This window comes from Schistocerca piceifrons, chromosome 9, assembly GCF_021461385.2.
Source record: "Schistocerca piceifrons isolate TAMUIC-IGC-003096 chromosome 9, iqSchPice1.1, whole genome shotgun sequence".
NCBI lineage: Eukaryota > Metazoa > Arthropoda > Insecta > Orthoptera > Acrididae > Schistocerca > Schistocerca piceifrons.
In genome coordinates, this window is record NC_060146.1 from 20,795,431 (window position 1) to 20,813,145 (window position 17,715).

Consider the following 17,715-nt stretch of genomic DNA (forward strand, 5'->3'; position numbering starts at 1 on the left):
TGCTACCAAAACACATCATGTCCAACTAAAAATTAAGATTACAGTGTGACTGAAATAGAAATGTGTGTGTATGACAGTGCAGGTTACATCAAGCTCCATAAAACATGGATAAATTAAAATACTGCAGGTGCTGGATATTTATATTTAATGCTACAAAAAAATGCAACCTTCCCAAAAATCTGCACATTTGATACTCTCAAAGAGAAAAATATAAATATCCATGAATAACCTGAAAACTTTGATATGTCAGGACTCTGTCATGAAAGATCCAGTATTTCTAATGTAAAAATATGAATCAGATCAGATTGCTAGTCACCATACAGAGGAAGTATTGAGCAACTACCAGGCACATTTAAAAGTAGATTGCTAAATAAGATATTGGACAAGCCCTACCTCAGATAAAAAGACTTATATTCATATTTACATAACTCACAAACAATGGTTATGGTCATTCCCAAATACCAAAGTCCCAGTCGGATGAGTAGCCAACTCAGTTGGGGTGGACAGAGAGAGTACAAATCAGATGCAGGTGTGGAGGGGGGAGAGAGAGATATGGAGGGATGCATGGTGCGGAAGGAGGGGGGGGGGTGGGGGGCAGAAGATAAATGTGCCTGTTTCGTGACAAACACCTCCCTCTGTGGTGAATAGTAATCTGTTCTAGTTCATAACATTATTCCATCTAGGCTTTTCCATTGTTTGAGAATTTATTACATACTTAATGCAAATGGAACACAAGAAGACAGAAAACAGATAAAAATGACAACAAGAAGATGAATTTCAAAGGCATTTTTGGTCAAATTATTTTATACACCCATCGCAGTTCCCTTACAGAAACATACTAAATCAACATTAATGAGATGATAAATAAATGTGCCTCAGCCAAATGACAAGTTCACAAATGCAGCACAAATCTCATGGGTATCCACTCATGGTGCAATGAGTGATGCTATTCTAGAACTGTGAAACTAAACTGTTCAGCTGTACACCACAATGTACCTCTTAAATCATACATACTATATAGTAAAGGATTATTTATGTTATCCAAAGTAGGGTTTGGGGATAAAGTGACAAATAAATAACAAAATCAGCTCTATTATTCCCCCAATATTCACTATCCAATCACATTTATGTGACCACCTGCCAAAAGCCTGAACAACCACATCTTCCAGTGCAGACCATTGCAACACATAAACAAAGAGTGGCAATGAGGTTTTGGAAGCTACCAACATGGACGTGGAGCCATGGCAAACTGCACAAGGTTTCTCGGCTGAGGATGCTTGGTGCAAACAGCCCAATTGAGGTGATCCCATAGATTCTCAATTGGGCTTAAATCCAGGGAGTGTGCTAGCCACAGGAATGCACTAAACTCATCATTGTACTCTTCAAACCACACGTGCACACAGCGAGCTTTGTGACACATTGCACTGTCCTGTTGGTACATGCCTCTGGGGGGGGAGGGGGGGGGGAAGGGGGGCGAGGGGGGGGGGCACAACAGCATGCAGGGATGGATATGGTCCCCACGGATAGATGCATACTTGTGTTGATCCACTGTGCCTTGCAGAAAGATGAGATCACCCAAGGAATGCTATAACAACATTCCCCAGAACATAATAACCCCTCCTATGGCCTGGATCCTCCCGACGATTATTGCAGGGTGTTTGCTTTCAGATGTTTCACACTGCACATACCAATGTGCCATCTGTCCGATGGAGTATCTGCAGATTCTAGAAGAATATAAAACTTCCAATTCCAAAGAAAGCAGTTGCTGACATATGTGAAAATTACCGAACTATAATTTTAATAAGTCATGCAAAATATTAACACAAATTCTTCACAGACAAGTGGAAAAACTGGTAGAAGCCGACCTCGTGGAAGATCAGTTTGGATCTGGCAGAAATGTCAGAACATGTGAGGCAATAGTGACCCTAAACTTTTCGTAGAAGGCAGGTTAAGAACAGGCAAACCTACATTTCTAGCATTTGTAGACTTAGAGGAAGCTTTTGACAAATTTGACTAGAATACTTTCTTTCACATTCTAAAGGTAGTAGGTGTAAAATACAGGGAGCAAAAGGCTATTTACAATTTGTACAGAAACCAGATGGCAGTTATAAGACCCAAGGGGCACAAAAGGGAAGCAGTGGTTGAGAAGTGAGTGAGACAGGGTTGTTGCCTATCCCCAATGTTATCCAATCTGTGTACTGAGCAAGCAGTAATGGAAACAAAAGAAAAAGAGTAGGAATTAAAATCCATGGGGAAGGAACAAAAACTTTGAGGTTTGCCGATGACATTGTGATCTTGTCAGAGACAGAAAAGGATTTGGAAGAGAAGTTGAACAGAATGGACAGTGTCTTGAAAGGAGGATATAAGATGAACATCAACAAAAGCAAGACGTGGATAATGGAATGCAGTCAAATTAAATTAGATGATGCTGAGGGAATTAGATTGGAAAATGAGACACTTAAAGTAGTAAAGGAGTTTTGCTATTTAGGAAGTAAAATAACTGATGATGGCCGCAGTAGGGAGGATATAAAATGTAGACTCGTAATGGTGAGAAAAGCGTTTATGAAGAAGAGAAATTTGTTAACATCGAGTATAGATTTAGGCATCATGAAGTCCTTTCCGAAAGTATTTGTATGGAGTGTAGCCATGTATGGAAGAGAAACATGGACGATAAACTGTTTAGAGAAGAAGAGAATAGAAGCTTTGAAATGTAGTGTTATAGAAGAACGCTGAAGATAAGATAGGTAGTCCATGTAACCAATGAAGAGGTCCTGAACAGAATGGGTGAGAAGAGAGATTTATAGCACAACCTGACTAGAAGAAGGGATCAGTTGGAAGGACATATTCTGAGGCATTGAGGGGTCACCAATTTAGTACTGGAGGGCAGGATGGAGGGCAAAACTCATAGAGGGAGAGCAAAAGATGAATACACTAAGCAGATTCAGAAGCATGTAGGTTGCAGTAGGTACTTATAGATAAAGAAGATTGTACAAGATAGAGTAGCACGAAGAGCTGCATCGAGCCAGTCTTTGGACTGAAGACCACAACAACAACAGCTCACAACTGTATATTCATTTGTTTTACAAATACATATCTGTAAAACTGTGTGACATGCTCTTCCTGTTACTACATCTACATTTTATTTTATAAGAAGCAAGTCTATAGGAGGTGAGAAGTGAAATAAAAATTGTTGCAATGAAAATTGGCCCCTGAAATGGTAGCCCTGACATGATCAAGAAGGTACAGCAGAAAAACAGGAGACCGTGAACACAGCCAACAAAAATGCTGCAGTTCCAAGAAAAGTTGAAGTGGATTAGGTCATTGTGAAATTACCACCCTTTTGGGTAGAAAACCCTGAAATTTTGTTCTACCAGCAGAACCACAGTTTAATATTGCTGGTACAACAAGTTAAGTAACAAATTTTAATTACCTGTTAATGCAACTAGAGGTACAATTTGTTGAAAACATCTGTGATTTGATTGCCAGATCTGAGTCAAATAAAGATTCTTTACCTAAAGCGAGACCCTTAACAGGGTTTTGAGAAAGTGAAGAGTGATAAATAAAAAGATTAGTCAGTAAACTGCAGTTAGGTGATCTAAAAACAACTTAATTGTTGTTGAAAATGAAAGGTCATGCAGGAAGACAATGTGAGTGAAACAATCCTTAAAATTTTATGGCTAGTCAAACTTGCCTGCCATACTCGAACATAGAAGGTGTTTGTAAACAGGTCCTTATGAACTAAAACGATGGAAATCTCTCAGTAGCGATATAAAAATGGGAAATGCTGCTGCTACCATTTTCGTCCATGCAGATCATGCCTCATTAACTTCGCCATTCCATCTAGTTTATCTCCAGTTTAGTTCTAAGTTCGCAACTAATCTGTGTTGTGTCTGGCATAAAAATGCAGTGGCTGATGATATGTATAGGCCGGAAGAATTACAGATGGATTACAATAAAACAGCTATCTCCCAAGAGATAGAAATTAGAATTTCATGATATCAAGCCAAGTTGAATGCAGCAGTCACTGACATTTACGTAGTTTACTCCTGTGGTTCGCTATGTCGATAAGAGGTCATTCCTCTATACATCCCCAAACAAGGAACACAGCTTTTAAGTATTACTGCAACATGGCTCACCAAAGGGTGGGATCTTCAGTTAATAACATATCATCCAAATGTGTCTGGCTAAAGTTGAAAAAGGATGTGCAAGAATGGACAAAGGCATGTACAACCTGATATAAGAGTAAAATTACAAGGCATACTACATTATATAGTGGAAAACTCCCCTTTATTGATGAATGTTTTCATTTGGTACATACTGATCTACTGGATACGCCATCACCCTCTGATGTATGTGCTTACTGTTTAATTTGTATTGATTCCTTCACAAGCTGGACAGAAGTGGTGATCTTTTTAAATAGTGAAGCAGACAGAGTAGTAACAGCATTCTTTTAATTCATGGAATATCAGATTCAAAACACCACAACAGTTAAGGAACACAATTTCCATCTAACATAATCCAAGACTTAGAAAAAAATCTGAGGCTGTAAAGAGGCTACAACTAATGCACATCACCCACAGTCCAATGGAAAAATTGGGAGACTTCACCTTAGACTACATATGCCAAACAAGCCAATGCTACAACCAAATTAAGTAACATATTACCCCACAATATTATTTTTCCTCCATTGCTCCTTCTACATTGAAAGCAATTCTACAGTACCATAATTGTTCTACAGTACTACACTGAAGTTACCTGAGACTTGAAATTAGCATTACAATAAACGTTAACCTTCCAACTTCAATCATCAAACTGAAGAAAAGGGGTTTTCTTTTTAATAAATGCACCACCATTTGACTGTGAATAAACAACAATAGTCAAATGGTGATGTGTTTATTTAATACTTGTTGTAGGACTATTGCCCAGCAACATCGAAAACTGTTTCCTGAAGAAATGAATGACTCCCATGAAACCTACACAGTAGTGCTACAAGAGCAATGAAATGCTTTTCATCCACAAGTATCTTAAAGTAGAAATTATGTATGTGTTAGAATTTATAACATGCAAACTGAACTCTCATATCCATTCGAAGGCCCTTATGAAGTGATTCAACATTTGCCAAAGTTTTTTACTGTTAACTTTAAAGATAAAGTAATCAACATTTCTATTGATCGACTGAAGCCATGAGCATCCAAAATAATTAGCTCAGTAGCCAGATGGTCAGGAAAGTAGTTTTCAAGTGTCCCCGAAAATTACAAGATCAGGAAGTGTGATGAAATTCCCTGGCAAGTCACTAAATGACAACAAAATGGAGGGGTAGAGATGTGGAGACACATAAAATATTAACAGTGACTGAAAAGTAAATTACTTTTTCAAGCTATTCATAACTATACATTCATTTGTCTTACCAATGTATGGAACACTTTGCCTTTCACTGCACCTAGAATTTGCTTCTTGGTTGTAAGAACCAAGATGTGAGTTGGAAACAGAACATGTTGTAATCAAAAATGGTTTTTGGTTTTATTAAAATTCTGTATTAAAGGAGTTAAACATCAATAACAAAGCTCCTCATTAGTAAAAAGATACTAACTCTGTAGAAAATGAAGAACTTCAATATTCTTTGTGAATATATTTTCTAATGAGCAATTTGACATGCAACAGTGGATGCATTGTGATTTGCTGTCTTGCCCAAATTATAGTGTTATTTGCTATTTAGCCAAGCCTCAAAAAGTAACTTCCTGTTTATAATAAAAACATACAGCTACCAGCCAAAGCCAACCCCAAATACCCACCTACTTCCAATCAAATATATGATATTGTCAACCTACTTTGCCCAAATGAACTATAAACTGACTGGTTGAGCTGTAAAACACAGTCAAACATGATTTCTTTATTGTAACAATCATTACTTGTTGCCAATATGGGTGCACATAACTAAAGCTGTTGTATGATTGTTTGTCAACATAAAACCATTTCCCATTCTTTACTTTAAATTACTAGTATATAAGCAAATCCAAAACACAAAAAGAATTTCCTTTCTGTATTCTAATACTAATTGTTTTCAGTGTTGGTCAGGACTGAATGCATGAGGAAATAGGGAATGCATAAAAGCTTCCACATCAACAGACCACAACCGAGAGAAGAAGCTTCTTTAGCAAACATCTACTACCACAAAATACAACAAGAAAAAAAGGGAGCAAAAAAAGATAACATTGATGGATCGAGACACTAATAGATGAGGCAAACTGAACGAAGAGTGTAAAATATACACAGAAGTATTAAACAGAGCCACGAAAATCAAAAGAAGGAGACAAGTGAAACAATGGTTCAACCAAGACTGCTACATGGAAAGGAAAGAAATCCTACATGCATTACACATCGCAAAAACACACAGACGACAGAGATATAGAAGAAGAAAGTCTCACATACAACAGAATAAATTCACATGAAGAAATTGGAAATGTTTCACACAAAACATAGATAATCTGGTAGAGTGCGTACATATATTGAAAGTGAGAAGGGTGCAGCATGAAATGACTTTACACATATTCTTAAAGTAGTTGTTATGTACCAATTCAAAAAATATTTGACTTGGTTAAATACCACATTATTCATGCTTTTATTTTAGGGATCAGGACACAATCTCAGCATACATTATTTGTCTATCATACTTCCACATCCAATAATATGTTTGCTACTAAGTCCAGGACATTGTGAACACGTTTCCTGCAATGTAGTGCAAGCAACATAGCCAAACAAAAGCTGGCAACTTTTTTTCTTGCTGCAACACTTTTTCCCAATGCCTGTATACTCAAAGAGAGTGTTAAGATGTCGTTTCAAGTAGTGTATGAAAAATTTGTCTACATAAAATAATTTCGCATTCACAATTTCCAATTACTACTGCATCAACAATTCCGTAAAACAAATTCTCATAATGGTATTTTCCTATCTATTAAAGTGTTTCCAACCTTGTGAGACTGTGCAAATGTGGCAAAATAGCATGTGCGCAGATCTTCTAAAAACAGAAAAATTCATTATGGGACCTATGAGGGATTCAGTTGGAGGGCAGAATGAATCAGAGGAACAAATGACATTAAAAATGCACACATTCTTTTTAGGAATTTTTTTTATTATGTTCCAATAACAAATACGACAAAACATGTAAGGAAAAACTGTCAGTCATAAAAGTGCCTTTCCTACTGGACATTTCAGGAAGCTATTCACCTTTACATCACTCTGGCAGCCCAAAAATTATTTACTGGTCGATACTGTTTACAGCGGTTGATAACCAATCATTTACCCAGAAAAACTGGATCTCTCTGCATATTTATGTGCAATATATAGTATTTATTTCAGTGTCCGAGTCTTGGAAAAATCATGTAAAGTGTGTCAACACGGCACTCAATGAAATAAGACTCATTCCTCTGTATATTCATTTCACCATATATCTCTATATCATCATCTTCTTCTTCTTCTTCTTCTTCTTCTTCTTCTTCCTGGTCTTAATATTGTATCTTCACAGGTTCGGCATTTTAATCATTGGATTCGGCAATGGTCAGATGCCCTAGAGTCACAACCAATGCCCCCCCCCCCCCTGAACCCCCTCCCCTCTCCCACCCCTACCCTCCCATCTAAAATGCAGAACAGAATTTGTGTACCCAAACTATCTGTGCATAGTGAAATATCTCTTGTGAAAGTGATCAAATGTTTTCTGAATGTTTGTGATTCACATTAACCGAGGCAAAATGTGGGTACTATCATGGTATTCATGTAATCGGATGTGGGAAACCACCTTAATATCTCCTCCAGACTGGCAAGCACACCTATCAATGCTATTGATCCATTGGACGGATTTGAACTCAGGCACTTACACCTCCCACAAGAGTCACGCTGGCACACAGCTATCTGGGTGGGTCCCCAATGTATGTCTAGATGTACATTACATGTAGTCTCTCTAACTATGTATGCATGTGTGTGTGTGAAATTGTGACTCATGTTTATGTGCTGTTTCCTACTCCATTTTTGCCATTCTATCAGATGTGTCTGCCAACAGCCTTCGCAACAACCAGCTTTATGTGGTCTGTCCATCCTAAATTCCTTCAGGCATAGGCTCCAATGTAATTTACAGCTGTGTCCAAAATGTCTGTCTCCACTGTTAACTGTCTATATTGTAGGCACACAATAAAGGATTTGTCCATCTGTTTACTTGAAATAAAATACTCTTGTTAAAATATCACTCCTACTTCAGTTTTGCTATGAGGGCCAGGATTTTCATGTTTTCTTTGCCACGTTATTTCTGCAAAAAATTTCAAAATAAAATAGGCTTAACCCTTTGAGCCTCAAAAACATGTAAAGAAATATATTTCCAGGGAAAATAAAAATAAACAACAACAACAGTACACCTGGAAAGAAAAAGTCAATTTTGATCTGATGATGGCATATGCTGCCTCACGGTTAGGACATGTACTGATAATGGTTTATTAATGCTCACAGCCAGAAGTCTCACTGCGATTCAAACATGTGAAGCAAGCATATGAACCTGTCCCAGAAATACTCTCATGCTTCCTACAGACAAATGAATGAGTTTGAAAGAGGTCAAATTATAGCCTTCCAAGTGGTGGGATGATCCTTTTGGAGAATTTCCACACAAGATGGGTGTGCTGCATCAGTTGCGCAACACTGCTGGTCATGTGAACATTCTCACACCTGTAGGAAAATTTCTGGACATCCATGCAGCAGAGGTGCTCACCAGGATCATAATATTGTAAGGGTAGCAGTGGCAGACCGTACAGTTCCCACAGCACAGATAAGATGGCTTGTGACCCCCAGAAATATCAACACGAACTTTTGTGAACAAATTATTAACAGTGTGACTACAGGCACACACAACTCTGCCCTGTCTTCCTCTCAAGCCACAGCATCAATGTGTATGGCTCAACTGGTACTATCAGAGGATCACTTGGCAGATGCAATGGCACACTGTGGTCTTCAGTGAAGAAAGAAGATTCTGTCCGCACACATACGATGGTCGTTTGCGCATATGCTGTAGAGCTGGTGAGCACTGTCTCGCAGAGTGCATTCGTCCAAGACACACTGACACCATCCTGGGCCTTATCACCTTTGGTTTTTCTGGCCGGGACACTAACCGGCACTTGGTATGTACAGAATTCTTTTGCCATTCCTGCAATAGGTAGGTGATGTGTTATTCCAGGAGAATAATGCTCACCCACACACTGTCCATGAAATTCAACTTGCTCTGCAAGACATGCAGCAACTTTCCTGGCCAGCATGATCTCTTGACTTGTCTCCAGTTGGGCACATGTGGGATATGATGGGATAAGAAGTGTGACCCATCAATCAATAACTCTAACTTACTATGTGAACAGGTTGAGCAGGCACGGTATAACATATCCTAGGACAGAAGTCACTATCTGTATGATCTATTGGCAGTATATAATTTTAAAATTTTTCACATAAAAGACCATCATCATCACCATCATCATCATCATCATCATCATCACCACCACCACCACCATCATAGAAAGCAATGAATACAAAACTAGCAAAAAATAAATCCTCAATTAATTTAAGGAGGTAGTCTCACTTTGAAATCACTAGGACATGAAGTTTTCAACCATCCATCCAAAGCAAATTCATAATTTTCCTAGACACAATCCCACATGTCGAAACTTCCATGGACTCATAATGACTAAAACAAATTACAGTCCTAGATAACAAGCAAAAATGGGGCTAAAATTTAATAAATTTTGCAACAAAACTACAAACTGCCCCAGTGGTTTCGACACCACTCATAAAAGCAGTAACACAGACTCAACCTTTACTAAAATAACTTTAGATATACTTACTTTCAAGTCATCAATCTCCACAATATGATATGTGTACACTTGTCACAGTCACCTACAATGTAGTATAATCTCAGTGCCAGCTGCTGCTTTAAACACTATAAGAGCATGCCACAATGTATTACATTCACAGAAATCCTCTGTGTACCACTAAATGTCTCGCAACAGAATTGGTGGTTTCAAGCTGAGGTCACATACTTTTTTAAAAAAATTTGTGGTTTCAGGCTGAAACCACTGGTAATCAAAAGATTAAATATAGATATATGGTAACATGCTTTGACCAAAATAGTTAGACCGAGCGAGGTGGCGCAGTGGTTAGACACTGGACTCGCATTCGGGAGGACGACGGTTCAATCCCGCGTCCGGCCATCCTGATTTAGGTTTTCCGTGATTTCCCTAAATCGCTCCAGGCAAATGCCGGGATGGTTCCTCTGAAAGGGCACGGCCGACTTCCTTCCCCATCCCTCCCTAATCCGATGAGACCGATGACCGCGCTGTCTGGTCTCCTTCCCCAAAACCAACCAACCAACCAACCAAAATAGTTACAACTGCATAAAATGCATGTGAGCCCTTCCAATTAATTGTGCATAAAATATCTCCCCATTTGAACGTCACAGTGGGAGATGTTGAGGAAGGTCAAATTGAAACAAGAAAGGAAAGGAGATTACAGTAGGAATATGGAATGTAAAGAAATTATTACAATTGGAGATGTTGAACAATCAGAGTAATTCTGTATTATTTTCATATAAATACTGTTATCAATACTTCTAAAAACACAGATGATGTGACTTACCGAACGAAAGTGCTGGCAGGTCGATAGACACACAAACAAACACAAACATACACACGGATTCAAGCTTTCGCAACAAACTGTTGCCTCATCAGGAAAGAAGGAAGGAGAGGGAAAGACAAAAGGATGTGGGTTTTAAGGGAGAGGGTAAAGAGTCATTCCAATCCCGGGAGCGGAAACACTTACCTTAGGGGGAAAAAAGGGGTATACACTCGCGCGCACACACACACACACACACATATCCATCCGCACGTACACAGACACAAGCAGACTGGTCTTTACAAATGTCTGCTTGTGTCTGTGTACGTGCGGATGGATATGTGTGTGTGTGCGAGTGTATACCCCTTTTTTCCCCCTAAAGTAAGTCTTTCCGCTCCCGGGATTGGAATGACTCCTTACCCTCTCCCTTAAAACCCACATCCTTTCGTCTTTCCCTCTCCTTCCCTCTTTCCTGATGAGGCAACAGTTTGTTGCGAAAGCTTGAATTTTGTGTGTATGTTTGTGTTTGTTTGTGTGTCTATCGACGTGCCAGCACTTTCGTTCGGTAAGTCACATCGTCTGTGTTTTTAGATATATTTTTCCCACATGGAATGTTTCCCTTTATTATATTCATACTGTTATCAATACTGTTTGATTTACACTCATATAATTAAGGTCTTTACCACACTTGTAAGAAAGTGTATGAATGACAATACAACACTGTTAATGATGTAACTATTTTGTTAAATAGCAAGCAATGTCTCTCTGTCTCTCTCAAGTATAACAACTTCCCATGTGTTGAAACTGCCAAGTTTTTACATACTTTTAAAGTATACCCATAACTTGTAGTGCTTCGAGAATTTCGGGGATAAATTCCAGAAACACTTGGCTCTCCACCATCTCGAACATCAGATATTTTAATGACAAGGGTGCGAGAGCCTTTTTACTGCACCACACGTCTGTGTGCGCAGGAAGGACAGCTGTCACAAGGAGCCAGGAGCTGTGTCAGACGAGCGGCCCTGACAAGTGGTTACAAGGAACACCCTAGAAGTTATATCAAAAAGTCAAAGAACATTTGGATAATGTTCCATGGTGTGTGGTGTCATATATTGTTGCTAAACTGACAAGAGCCTACAAATACATAATTTATTTCAAGAATATAGAGCTGGTTAATAATATTTCCCTTGAAACATTCTGCGGACCAAGACTCGAACTCGGGACCTTTGCCTTTCGCGGGAAAGTGCGTTACCAACTGAGCTACCCAAGCATGACTCACGCCCCGTCCTCACAACTTTACTTCTGCCAGTTCCTCATCTCCTACCTTCCAAACTTTACAGAAGGTTCGCAGGAAGGACAGCCATCATGAGGAGCTAGGAGCTGTGTCAGACAAGCGGCCCCGACAAGTGGTTACAAGCAACGCCCTAGAAGTTATGTCAAAAAGTCAAAGAATATTTGGATAATGTTCCATGGCATGTGGTGTCATGAGGATTGTTACAGAGACAGATGAGGCATGTGTTATATAGAGACTTTTACTTTATGTCTTGGCTCTGCATGAGGCAGAACATATGTAACTGTATGAATGTTAAGTAGATTCTGACATTTATCTTGGAACCAGTTGGATTGCTGGAGTTTGTACAGAACAATTGCTACTTTCGGACGAGAGTCAAAAATATATTGTTGTTGAACTGACAAGAGCCTATGAGTACATAATTTATTTCAAGAATATAGAGCTGGTTAACAATATTCTCCTTAACCTGATACAGTCTTCAGAGATGAATTACACAGTGAGAGCAACTTAGCTGATAACCCAAAGAAGAGGATCGGCTGCATGCACAATTTGTGAGTCAACTGAAAGAGACGTGTGAGTCGTGCAACCCAACACTGCACTGCCTCTTGTCGTCCAAGAAAGTGTTAGAAACTGACACAATTTAGAGAGAGAGAGAGAGAGAGAGAGAGACTGATAAAATAGCAGTCACACAAAGAAACACTCTAATGATCAAGAAAGTCACTTTCTTTTTGTTAGGTTCATTTTATCGCACATCATCTTCAAAAATAGGATAATTTTTTTTGCATGTGACAGTAGCAAGTATCCATGAGTACACTGATAACTGCAGCAAGAACACTGAAATTTTGGTCTTTACCACACTCAAACTACGTGTGTCTCTGTAGGCCTTGAAGATACTCATAAGACTTCCCACAATAATGACAATTAAACCGTTTATGTAACACTGGCTCAAATGGCTCTGAGCACTATGGGACTTGACATCTGAGGTCATCAGTCCCCTAGAACTTAGAACTACTTAAACCTAACTAACCTAAGGACATCACACACTTCCATGCCCGAGGCAGGATTCGAACCTGCGACCGTAGCGGTCGCGCGGTTCCAGACTGAAGCGCCTAGAACCAAACGGCCACACCGGCCGGCGTTTATGTAAACTGTCCGGGATATTCTCAAAGTCATGTTATTCTTCTATGTTAAAATTCTCTTCACATGTAAGACCTCCATTCATTCTCCTGATTTCACCAATGTCAACTTCAGCACTGTTACAATTATTGCTAAAACCATCTTCACCAGGATAACTGTCATCATCATCATCATCATCATCATCATGAGTAAGGTCTTCTACAACTTTCATGTGATTCTCAAACACCTCAGATTTTCTTTCTAGTGATACTTTCAGTTGGACTTCACTCAAATTTGCTGAGCTTTTGTCAGGTAATACTGCTTCTGGTGTTTGTTAAAATCAGTTCACTTTCTGCAACAGTCATTTCCCCACTGGAGCTCTTAAATTCACCACAAACAGACTGAAAAGGAATTTGACTGGATGATGATGATGATGATGATGATGATGATATGGTAGTGTGAGCAGATGACAGCTAGGTCTTTAGTGCCCAAATTGGACTGTAAACTTGTCCACCAGATGATTCATACTTTCTGTGCACTACTTGCCTTTGAAATGGAAACTGATGCACACTTTGAAGATCAGAAGTAACGATTTCTTTAAATGCATTTTGGCCAGTTCCCTGATCAGAACCAGACAGATTAATAGTTTTTCTACACTTTTAAAAAGATATAGAAATGGAGTCTACTTCCATAGAACCTCGTTCCTGAGATGACACAGGTGGATAACATCCTCTAAGTGACTGCACTTTTTCTTCAGTTTCTTTCTGACCTAAGGTGAGCATGACGAGCACAGAAGCAGATTGTGATGGGATATTTTCTGAAGATACTGATGGAACATTTCTTCCACTGGCTTTCGGCATATTGACATTGTCCACAGACCCAACGCCAGACAGCTCCTTTCCTGAAAGGATTCTGAGAGCTTCAGACCACCACTAAGCTCCTCTTGCAGTACATTTACTTCACCACGGTACACAAAATGCATCAAAGCCTCAACTATGGCATATGCAGAATAATAATTTGGTGTTTCTCATAGTTTTCAGAGGACAGTTCCTCAAAAAAATGGACTACAGACTGAGGGAATTATCTTATGCGCTCTTAAATGATGGCCCTCAGCACTAATTGTGCAGTCCATTAACTCCTCACTGTGTAACAGAGCATCAGCAACAACTGTTTACTCCACCTCAAATGAATGTTGTTGCTTTGATCCGCACTGTATAGTTGTCTCCACAAGACTTCAGTTCTTGTACAATGTTGACTGAACAACTACAGCAATATCATTTACTGGAAAATTTCAATGTTCTTGGAACATCAGAAAATATTTTTCTGCAAGTTGATCATACTCAGGCAGGTAAGCTTTGTTTCTCTGAGTTTGGCAGAGTGGACTCTTCAATTGTTTATGAACAACAGATAATCTGTGGCAAAGATTGTCCTTCAAACACTACATACAGCTGCTGTTCCAAAAATTTTGAGTGCCTCAGTTAGTGTGTAAACAATCTTATGGTAATCCAACTATCTACAGGAAGAATAAGTTATAAAATTATTTACAGTGCATGAGTGCTGGAGATAATGACCATTAGGGTAACTGATGAGAAACGATTATAAATTAAGAACAGTGTATAATTATTTCACATTAACTTTACTGAAAACACTCGCGCAGCAACCCCCCCCCCCCCCCCCCTTCTCCCCAACAGATATATAGGATGGTGGATGTACAACATACATCTAAGTCTTGTTTTAACAGCAGTCTTCAGCTTGGTACAATGTGTTGGCAGAATTTTGGCATCATCAGGTGCTACTAAGTATAGATCACTTTTATTACTTTGAATTGATCACATAAATCCACTTGATATCCGTTGTTCATTTAAGGAATGTGTGAAAATAATACCTAATATTTTGAAGCAGGTACCTAGTGAAATTTTAGCTTTCTGTCAGTGGCTACAGGAGTGAGATTGTATGGAAACTTCACTGGTTCTGGTTTATTGTGCTGCAATACATCATGTACATTTAACTGTCTTAAATTAAGTTAAATAAGCTCTAACTTATGCACACTTTTGTGAAACAGAGCAATGTAAGAACTTAAAAATTCCAGATACTGGTATTCTGATAGATAAAATATAATATCTTCATAATATAATTAACAGATATGTTGTTATACTTTAATCAATTACATTATGAGATATGTTAATAAAGAGTATGTTCTTCTCCCAGTAATTACATGTACACAATTAATTTTTTTTTATTACAAATAATGTTTCACAATTTACTTAATATTTATGTTTTACTGAAGTGGGCATTCCACTGTGGAGAAGCTTTTGTATCAAGTCCTCATCGTTGCTTTTCATATCATCACTCAGTAACTGGTTTCCATTTTTTGTGCCATTTATGAAGATTTTGAATTCTTCACATGAATCCATTTTATATGCTACTGGTTCGTAGTAACTTTCTGTGTGAAACACGTCAATATATTCCCTGTAGTACTGCACTGTCAAGCTGACAAGTGCCCAATGCAGAGAACCTGACCTACATTGTTCGCGAGACATGCTCTTTGACTAATGAGTTGAATGTAATCTGTGTACCCGTGGTCTAGGGGTAGCGTCTTTGATTCATAATCAAAACGTCTTCGGTCCCGAGTTCGATCCCCGCCACTGACTAAATTTTGATAAATAATCAGCATTGGCGGCCGAAGACTTCCGGCATAAGAAGTCAGCCTCATTCTGCCAACGGCCTTGTCAAAGAGGGCGGAGGAGCGGATAGAGGTTCAGGGCACTCTCTTGTCCTAAGGGTGGGAAATTGCCCCTAAAGGCGGAAGAATCAGCAATGATCAACGAGATGAGGATGCAGAAGGCAATGGAAACCACTGCATTAAAGACAGGTAACGTGTATCCACAGGACATGTGGCCTGTATTTGAAGAAGTGTCATGATGATCTTTCCATTGGCAAAAGATTCCGGAATAGTCCCCCATTTGGATCTCCGGGAGGGGACTGCCAAGGGGGAGGTTACCATGAGAAAAAGATTGAATAATCAACGAAAGGATAACGTTCTACGAGTCGGGGCATGGAATGTCAGAAGCTTGAACGTGGTAGGGAAACTAGAAAATCTGAAAAGGGAAATGCAAAGGCTCAATCTAGATATAGTAGGGGTCAGTGAAGTGAAGTGGAAGGAAGACAAGGATTTCTGGTCAGATGAGTATCGGGTAATATCAACAGCAGCAGAAAATGGCATAACAGGTGTAGGATTCGTTATGAATAGGAAGGTAGGGCAGAGGGTGTGTTACTGTGAACAGTTCAGTGACTGGGTTGTTCTAATCAGAATCGACAGCAGACCAACACCGACAACGATAGTTCAGGTATACATGCCGAAGTCGCAAGCTGAAGATGAACAGATAGAGAAAGTGTATGAGGATATTGAAAGGGTAATGCAGTATGTAAAGGGGGACGAAAATCTAATAGTCATGGGCGACTGGAATGCAGTTGTAGGGGAAGGAGTAGAAGAAAAGGTTACAGGAGAATACGGGCTTGGGACAAGGAATGAAAGAAGAGAAAGACTAATTGAGTTCTGTAACAAGTTTCAGCTAGTAATAGCGAATACCCTGTTCAAGAATCACAAGAGGAGGAGGTATACTTGGAAAAGGCCGGGAGATGCGGGAAGATTTCAATTAGATTACATCATGGTCAGACAGAGATTCCGAAATCAGATACTGGATTGTAAGGTGTACCCAGGAGCAGATATAGACTCAGATCACAATATAGTAGTGATGAAGAGTAGGCTGAAGTTCAAGACATTAGTCAGGAAGAATCAATATGCAAAGAAGTGGGATACGGAAGTACTAAGGAATGACAAGATACATTTGAAGTTCTCCTACCCTATAGATACAGCAATAAGGAATAGTGCAGTAGGCAGTACAGTTGAAGAGGAATGGACATCTCTAAAAAGGGCCACCACAGAAGTTGGGAAGGAAAACGTAGGTACAAAGAAGGTAGCTGCGAAGAAACCATGGGTAAAGGAAGAAATACTTCAGTTGATTGATGAAAGAAGGATGTACAAACATGTTCCGGGAAAATCAGGAATACAGAAATACAAGTCGCTGAGGAATGAAATAAATAGGAAGTGCAGGGAAGCTAAGACGAAATGGCTGCAGGAGAAATGTGAAGACATCGAAAAAGATATGATTGTCGGAAGGACAGACTCAGCATACAGGAAAGTCAAAACAACCTTTGGTGACATTAAAAGCAACGGTGGTAACATTAAGAGTGCAACGGCAATTCCGCTGTTAAATGCAGAGGAGAGAGCAGATAGGTGGAAAGAATACATTGAAAGCCTCTACGAGGGTGAAGATTTGTCTGATGTGATAGAAGAAGAAACAGGAGTCGATTTAGAAGAGATAGGGGACCCAGTATTAGAATCAGAATTTAAAAGAGCTTTGGAGGACTTACGGTCAAATAAGACAGAAGGGATAGATAACATTCCATCAGAACTTCTAAAATCATTGGGGGAAGTGGCAACAAAACAACTATTCACGTTGGTGTGTAGAATATAAGAGTCTGGCAATATACCATCTGACTTTCGGAAAGCATTATCCACACAATTCCGAAGACGGCAAGAGCTGACAAGTGCGAGAATTATCGCACAATCAGCTTAACAGCTCATGCATCGAAGCTGCTTACAAGAATAATATACA

The 17,715-nt window shown here is 39.2% G+C and overlaps 1 protein-coding gene across 8 annotated transcripts in view; it reads right to left on the minus strand.

Annotated features, from left to right (window-relative positions):
* Window positions 1-17,715, minus strand: part of LOC124717296 (longitudinals lacking protein, isoforms N/O/W/X/Y-like) — a 269,156-nt gene that overhangs the window by 78,363 nt on the left and 173,078 nt on the right. The window lies entirely within an intron of this gene.